The sequence below is a fragment of the Caloenas nicobarica genome, chromosome 5, assembly GCF_036013445.1.
Source record: "Caloenas nicobarica isolate bCalNic1 chromosome 5, bCalNic1.hap1, whole genome shotgun sequence".
NCBI classification, from domain to species: domain Eukaryota; kingdom Metazoa; phylum Chordata; class Aves; order Columbiformes; family Columbidae; genus Caloenas; species Caloenas nicobarica.
In genome coordinates this window covers 66598650-66606715 of record NC_088249.1, presented here as the reverse complement: position 1 = coordinate 66606715, position 8066 = coordinate 66598650, and positions in this window count along the sequence as shown.

The following is an 8066-nucleotide window of genomic DNA, read 5'->3' as shown; positions in this document are numbered from 1 at the left end:
AGATGCTCTGCATCTTGTTCTTTGGATGAATTCGACTCACATTTTTCCAACAAGTCTCCAGTTCATCAACTGGAGAACTTGGCAGACACTTGCCTACACACCTCGCTTGCCTGCAAGCCTAAACAAGGCGGTTTAGCATTCTCACCTCATGCAATTACTGCTGCTTTTCAACACGACGTGAAGAAAGGAGCAACCAACGGACCTGTTTCTCTAGCACCTTCTTTTTTGACATAGTTTTTGATACTATAAGGAGTTTGCCAGTGTCCAGGGGGACACGTCATCTTTGAGGAAACCATCTTGGTAACCACAGAAGATGTTCTTTGCCGTCAGCTTGTGGTGCCTCAGTTTTTGAGGAGGAGAAAGTCAAGGTCTGGACGAAAGGTCAGAGTCCTCGAGTCCCCTTTTGCACAAGACTCCTCCAAAAACTCTTCTCCAAGACATGGAGTATGCAAATATCTACACGGTTCCTTTCACGAGTAGCCTCTTCTTTCAATCCATCTTGCAAAACGTGGAGGGCGATTGGGTCTGACAGTAAAATCTTGACGTAAAACTGCAGTAAACAGCAAGACACAGACAAAGAATCAGCCCAGCCAAGGTGAATATTCAGTTATTCTGCCCATTTTCAAATTCAAATAAATCTACAGCCAAGGCTGTTACTCCACCCTAACATGCAAAGTTAATAGAAGTCTCAAGAGGGAGCACAATGGAGTATGGAGTTTGAGACTAAATAACAGAGCCTAGTTTCTCGTAACTTTATTTTCCTTAACTGCAAGTTCAAGTGGAAAGGTTTTTTCCTTTTAAATCTTTTTTAAATGGTTGTTAGTTTCTTTCTCTCTCATAATAACTGAGCCCTCAGTGGAGACACTTGAATGAGCTTTCAGAAGCAACTGTGAGCTTATACAAACTTGTAGGAACTTATTCTTGGCATATTTTAATCACATTTGAAACAGCGTAGAGGTCCCAGGGAGTTCAAAAGGTGTTGGCTGGGAGGAAAAGCAAACTGGGAAACAGGTAGACACGTCGTAAATCTCGTTTTCTTGGGGAAAAAAAAAAAAAAAGCTAAAAAAGCTCAAGGAGATGTTTGTAACTTATAAGCTGTGATTTATTTTTCAAATGCAGCAGGGAAGAAAAGGGCAAAGAAATCTGTCCTTCTCTTTCGTGTCCAGCCAAGGTGGTGAGATTTGCTCCCTTTGGCCCGTGGCTTCCTCAGGACACCCCCCATTTGCCCTGGTTTTTTGTGTTTATTTGTTCGTTTGTTTGGTTTTTAAAAAGGCGAATGTTTTTATATATTTTTAAAGCTCTGAGTAGAAATTCTGCACATGGGGACTTAGATCAAGGGCTTGATTGAGGAGAATGGGAAGTAAAGGGTGAGGTGACGTGTGTCTGCGTCGTGTTTGAGCCCGTGGATTCCCTGCGACGTGAAAATCCAGGAAAACTGTAATTTCTTGACCTTTTTCAAGCTGGTTCATGAACGTTGTGGAACCCAGGGATGTTCCTGTCAAGAGCAGGACAAATGGACCTTTGTCCTTATGCAGGACAAATGGGCCTTTTCTAGAACACGTCTAAAATGAGATTGCCAAACACAAAATTCAAGTTACAGAGTTAAACTAAGAGTATAAGGCTTTTTAAACCTACAAATACCAACAATATTTAAAAATTTAAAATAACATTTTAAGAACTTAAACATTCTTTCCCTCTATCCTACCTATGCCCCAAGAAAATATTCTGCCATCACTAACTGATTTCTGAGATCCTTTTATGCACAGATGTCAAAGTCACAAACTTTTCTGAGTAAGCAAAGGGCATTTTTTTCCCTTTCTTCTCTCCACTCCATTAATACAGGATTTTTTTTTTTTTTTTAAACTTTTGCGACTGCTGGGAACAGAACCATTAAGACAAATACCCGAAACTGCAGAACTCATGATAAAACAGCAAGTGCTGATCCCACCGCTGAAAATGCATCTCCAAAGAAAACAACATAGATCTGTGTCTCGAGATAAATCACAGAGGTTTTTCAGCTCTCTCCGGATTAGGTCGTGTCGAGGGGCAGTTTAAGGAGAGATGGGGTGTGGTGTCACAGCCTTGGATTAGGTTTTCGTCTCCTTTGCTTGCTCCACGTACAATAATACTCTGTGACCTAGCGGTCGGGACTGACTCCAGCAGCCTGGGCTAATGAAGCTCATTCCTTTGCCTCAATCAGCAGCTCACAAAGCTCTTGTACACCCCTTACAAAGGGAAATTAAACGGCGTTAAGTCCCTGACATAATCCCTTTAGCTTCAAATTAATTTAATTTCGTTGCCCGTAGCCTTTTGTCTCAGGACAGCGGGAGATCCTGCTGTAGGGAAGGTCGTATTTCAAGATCCAGATCTCCCCGATATAATTCCAGATGCTGTCAGCCTTTATGTTTCATGCCCAAAAGACAGAACTTGCAGCATTGGGCCAGCCAATGTATCACGGAGTGGTTTTTGTGCCTGGCATCGCCACCTCATTACGTTTATAATCTGCAAGCAATCAAAATATAAGAAACTAGCAGCTGCCCAGGGCTAACATTAAACAATTAGTACTCCACTTGCACTTTTGGAAGTATCCCACAGGCATCATCCAAGGCCTCTGTTTGTTTAACCAAGGATTAGGAGCAATTAAGACCAGTAAAATGCAATATTTGCGTGGTATCCACTAATATCCACCACGGCGGGCTGGCACAAGACACTTAGGAAATGTGTTTTTAAAATGCAATCCATTTTCTCCCAAGGTTGATCCTCCAGGCGGATCGTGGTGTGTTAAAAGAAAATACCATCTAGAACCTGGTGTCTAGAGAGAGAGAGGAAAAAAACCCATTCCATCTAGCAAATCTGTGTAACAGTGATGCACAAATACAAATAAAGATTTAGGGTCTGGGCCTCCAAAAGCCAATTTCAGCTCTTGATCCACCGATTCAGGGGTGTAGAACTGAAAAGAAATGGTCTGCAGTTCTGTGCCCTCAGTTAAGTGAGGGACTCAGCACGTAAGCTCTGATTCATGTTATGTAGGACGTAACACCAGTGAGCCTGTGGGTCTTCGCTCACCTCAGCAGCTGCCTCAGCTGTAACATTTCTTTATCTATTAAGGATGCTTTTTTCCTTTTTTTTTTCTTCTTTTTTTTTTTTTTTAACCAAAATCTTTTTACCTTCTGTTTTGCTTAGATAGTTTTAAATTATGCACACTCTGAATAAACTCCCGTGAACAATTTCTCTTTTTTACCCTTGGCTGACCTGTAATTTGTAAAAGCCAAATTAATTTCCCATTTCTGCTTCTTTGCCCTTAGAGAGGAAGCAGAAGGAAGAAGATCCTAAAAGAAAGGCCGAGTCGTGATGAAATGTGGATCCAGTCTCTTTGGGTGAAACAAGAAATTAGGCAACCCAATAGGTACAAGGCACGGGTTGTGCAAGGAACCAGTCCAGCTACAAAAATACAGATCCTCCCTTTTCATCTTGATAGTGGTTCCTAACTGACAGAATTAATTACCTTGCCCTGCTCTGCTCCCCCTCATTTCCCTCAAGTAAAAGTGACTACATTGCTCTCACCGAGTGGGCATCCAGGATTTTGCAAGACAATTCTAAATGTGCGATGCACCAGTTCTCAGTTGCGATTGGTTGAATAACTTGACCGTGATTTTAATATTCTGCTTCCTTCGGGGAGAATAAAGAAGAATCACGTAGGCTCATTACTAAAGGTGAAGGATGGTGAATGCATATCGGTAATTGTAAGAGATATTGTAAAAGAGTAATTCCGAAAAAGGTTATTTGAATGGTTTGATTTTCTGTTTCGATTCCTTCTTCAGACTTCTTCTAAAATTTGTTTCAAACATTAAAAAAAAAAAAAAGAAAGAAAGAAAAGGTAGTGATAAGAGCTGAAAGTACAATTCCTTAAAGAACTTTGTCATTTCACTTATGAAAGAGAAGATGAAGAGGTAAGTTGGTCACTGTCCGTAACAAAAGGAAGGAACACAAAGAAAATCCGAGATCCTAAGTGCTGCAGCTTTCTTTAAATCTTAAATCATTGCTGCCTCCAGCAACAACTGTTTAGGAAAAGAACGTTATCAACCGTAACATTGAAGGACTCATTCAATAGGATTCATCTTGCCATGTTTTACAAAGTTAAGCATCTAGTCTAAGCCAGTGTCTAGGTTCTCTCGTCAATGAGGTGAGACAGACATCTCCAGATGTAATTTGTGCTGTCCATTTTTCCCGAATGATTATAGAGCAAGAATAAATAAATAATTTAGATTGTGCATGTTTAGACAGCTAAAGCTAAGTGGATTAATGAATTCACCTTATCTGAAGTAGTCGGACGCTCATATTGCCCTTTTTTGAGACAGAGATGCCATGGGGCGCTTTCTGGATCCGTACCACCGTACTGCATAATCCTTAAACCTGTGGATGACAAATAGAGGTTTGTTTGTCAAAGGAAATAATCTACTTTTAATATAGTTGAATAAAGATGAGTTAAAAATACTTATGTTTACCTGCTACTATGTTTAAGTCTTCCTTTTTTGTTATGATTTTGTAGTCACATTTTTGCATCCTTCATTTTCAGGTCGTTCTGTTTCTGTATTAGTCACTTACAAACAGTACAAAGGCAGCTGCTGGAATTAAAAATGCTTTTTTAATATAGTCTGCACATTTGGTATCCTTTGGTATATATTGCCTCAGCATCCGCTAGTGTAAGTAAATATTAATATGGGTTTTTTTAAATAAAAAGTATTTGCGGTGCTGCTATATTAGCCCAGGAAAGTGCCACGTGGTGACACTGTTTCCAATGCCTGAATTACCAGAAAGAGTTAAGTCGGGAGCCACATGAGCTCAGCCTCACTCAAAATAACTCATTCTTGTTCATGCAGAGTGTCTAAAGTACACGTGGACACGGAGTTTTTCCCTGTCAGCACAGAGTGCTTGGACCTGATGATCCTTCTGGATCCCTTCCAACCTGAGATATCCTATGATCCTAACGCGGTCTGCCTGGGATCACATGGGAATTCAGACGCCAAGAAATAACACCATAAATTTCCAGATCCTGGAATAAAATCTTAAGTGCTGTTTTCATTAAGGGTGTCTTGAGAGTGACAGTGCTACTGTCCCATAGTCAAGAACCAATACGACTGCAATTCAGATATATGTATTTAAATTTTGCAGAACAACAGTATGATTTTCAGTTATTCTTTGTAGACACCTGGTAGATAGAAATACTACGTTTGCTTTCAGGGGTGTAGTTAGCACCTTTCCTAAGATCTCGTGAAAGAAGCACATTATGTCCATATTGTTATAGAAGCGACTTCTCGGGAAGATAATTTATAATGTTGTGCAACGTGTTTTCATCCACTATTTGATGTGACTTGTCTGTACCTGTGACATACCTTGGATGGGAAGGCTGGGTGGATCTTTGTCTTAGGAGACAAGTTGTAAAAAACAGGGTTTTTCCCAAATACTAACACAGACAAAGCTTTCTGTGAGTCCATGCAGTGTGGACACAATCGATAAGCTCCATGTGCAGGAAATCGCTGCTGGCTGCTTCATCTCTTGAATTTCTCAGTTCCTGTCCTGCGTAGGAAAAAAGAGAGGGTGCGGTGACATTTACGTAAAGAATGTCCCTCTTGTTACCTTCCTTTCCAGGAGAACATGTGCATTTACCGTGGATGCTGTCACGAGTTTCTCTCAGGGTTGGCTTTAAGGATATGAGTGATTCCAGGTTTTTCTGCACTTGCCCATCACTGCTATGACGCCAACACAATTATTAACCTACCCTTAGGAAGAATCTCTGCTGACTTTCCACCAGCAGTGAGCACTACGTTTCACTTTCTATATGTTGTTTGAGATTGGGTTTGTTCCTTTCCTTTCATAATTCCAATGTCTTTTTTGTTTTTTTTTTTCTAAAACACATTTAGAGTTGTTAGGCTGTTTCTTTGGCTTTTTCCAAATACTGTCTTCATCAGAACATCACCCTGCAAAGATTAGGAAAGGAAGTAGTTATGGTTATTTCTGAAAACCAAAGATTAAGAAATTAAGAAAAATGCAACACTAATCCCTCTCTCCCTCGCAGACTGGAAATGTAAAGTGGAAATTAGCCAAGAATATTCAAAATTCACCTGAAGTGTAGGCGGTTAATGAACTGGATGGTGAGAAGTGAGTTTAGTAATGCTGTGATACAGGATTATATGGAAAACCCAAGATTTTTGTTGGGATTTCAGCCTCTCTCTGACCCTTCCGTGCGTTACACGTCCTTTCAAATATTCAGCCGTAACTCATGTCTGTGCTAGTTTGCATAGATTATATCAAGCAGCAGGAAACAGGGAATTTCTTGCTGTGGAGATTACCAGGAGTAAAGCAGTTGTTTGATTTGTGTATTTAAGGGTAGGGTGGTGAAAATGCAGCACCAAGATCCTGGCCAAGAGTTGGAAAGGATGTGAATGTTGAGACAGTGTAGTAATCTATATGGGGTAAGGTATGGCCACATGAAATGGGATCACCCACTCAAAGTGGATGTCTCATTGCGCTGGCCAGGGAGTCTAATTCTTAACGTAGGTAGTTAAATGAAGTTAAACACTTAGAGTCAGCCATGGTACATCTAGACCTAAATATCTGGCCTTTTTGGGAAAGCGGGGACAAATTCCGTTCACTACAATTCTAAAATACAGTGTGTCTGTCTATAGAGGGGGGAGAGAGGAAGAGAGGGCCTGGTAGATTAGGACATCATGCAAATAATGTAAAGATCTGGGCATAATCTGAACTCTGTTTTCAATCCTTCACATGCCTGAGTCTGAAATACTCCAACCATCGCCTGATTTCCAGGTGTCTGAGTTTGTAGAACGGCTGCTCTCTAAATGCAACAGGATAACACGAGGGCAAGTTGTGTAGATTGAAAGCTTTCAGTTCCTGAATTTCCCACTTGTTGTTGTAATAAGAGAGTAGTGTTCCCCGTGGCAGTAAGTGGTCACGTACTTAATTTCATGTGTAGGTTTCGAGTAGAGGTGGTGTGTGATTCTTTATTATGTCTTCCCTTGGTGTCTCCTGTTGTAGGAGCAAGGTAATTGCTGTCACGCATTGTAGAGTTTGGGGTGTGCGAAGCAAGGCTGATAAGAGAAATCAGTTGCCCGTTGATGTTATAAAATCTCTTCTATTATGCAGCACCTTTAAGCACGTGAGCACAGACTTTTCCATAACTTTTGTAGCCAGCGTCTTTCTCAGCTTATCTTCCAGTCGCCATATTAACAGTATTAGAAGTTATTCCATGTTAACATACCCCAGGAAGCAGAATATCGGGTGTATGCCTGTTTCCTTTGCTGTGTTGCCTGAGCTGGAGAGAAACTGGAAAAGTTAAGTCAAATTGGGTACTGAGTGAGCTATTCTTCCCCACTTGCAACATGGAGTAATAGTTCCCACAAACCACCGTGACACAAAGAATACACATTCTTTGTACATACATTCTTTGCATATACATATTTGTATATTTTGTTCAAGTTCTTCTCTATTCTTGTGGCCTGGTCTTCATAGCTTGGCTCAAATAACTTTCAGATACGTTTTGAGTTTCCACGGCTCTGGGAAGCTTCTCCTTTGTCTCGACATTCTTACCTGCCTTGTTCAGACATGCAGAGCCACACATTTAGTGGCTCTTTGGCACCTGAATATGTGACAGGGAACTTCTGGTCTGATTGACATAGAAGTATAGTGATCTGCTGCTTTGAAAAGCAGATTGGAGTGAAGTAAATGAGAATAATGCAAGGTTTTCTTAAGAGTTCAAGTTGTTAAAGGTGAGGAAAAGTTGGTGGGAGAATGCTTCCATACTTTTCCATAATTTCTTCCAGGGGTTACGGCATCCAGCCCATGATCGTGGGTGCGGTAATGACCAAAACAGGGCATAAGCAGCTGTGCTAGCCAAAAAGGGTGTAACATGGTACGACAGAAAAGAGATTATATCACTTTTTCTATTCAGCAAGTCTGTGCTGCAAATCTTGAGTCATAAGCTGATGCTTTTTGGGGGCCAGTAGATAAGATCTATTATTATGAAAGACAATGTTGCTTCATATGAAGGC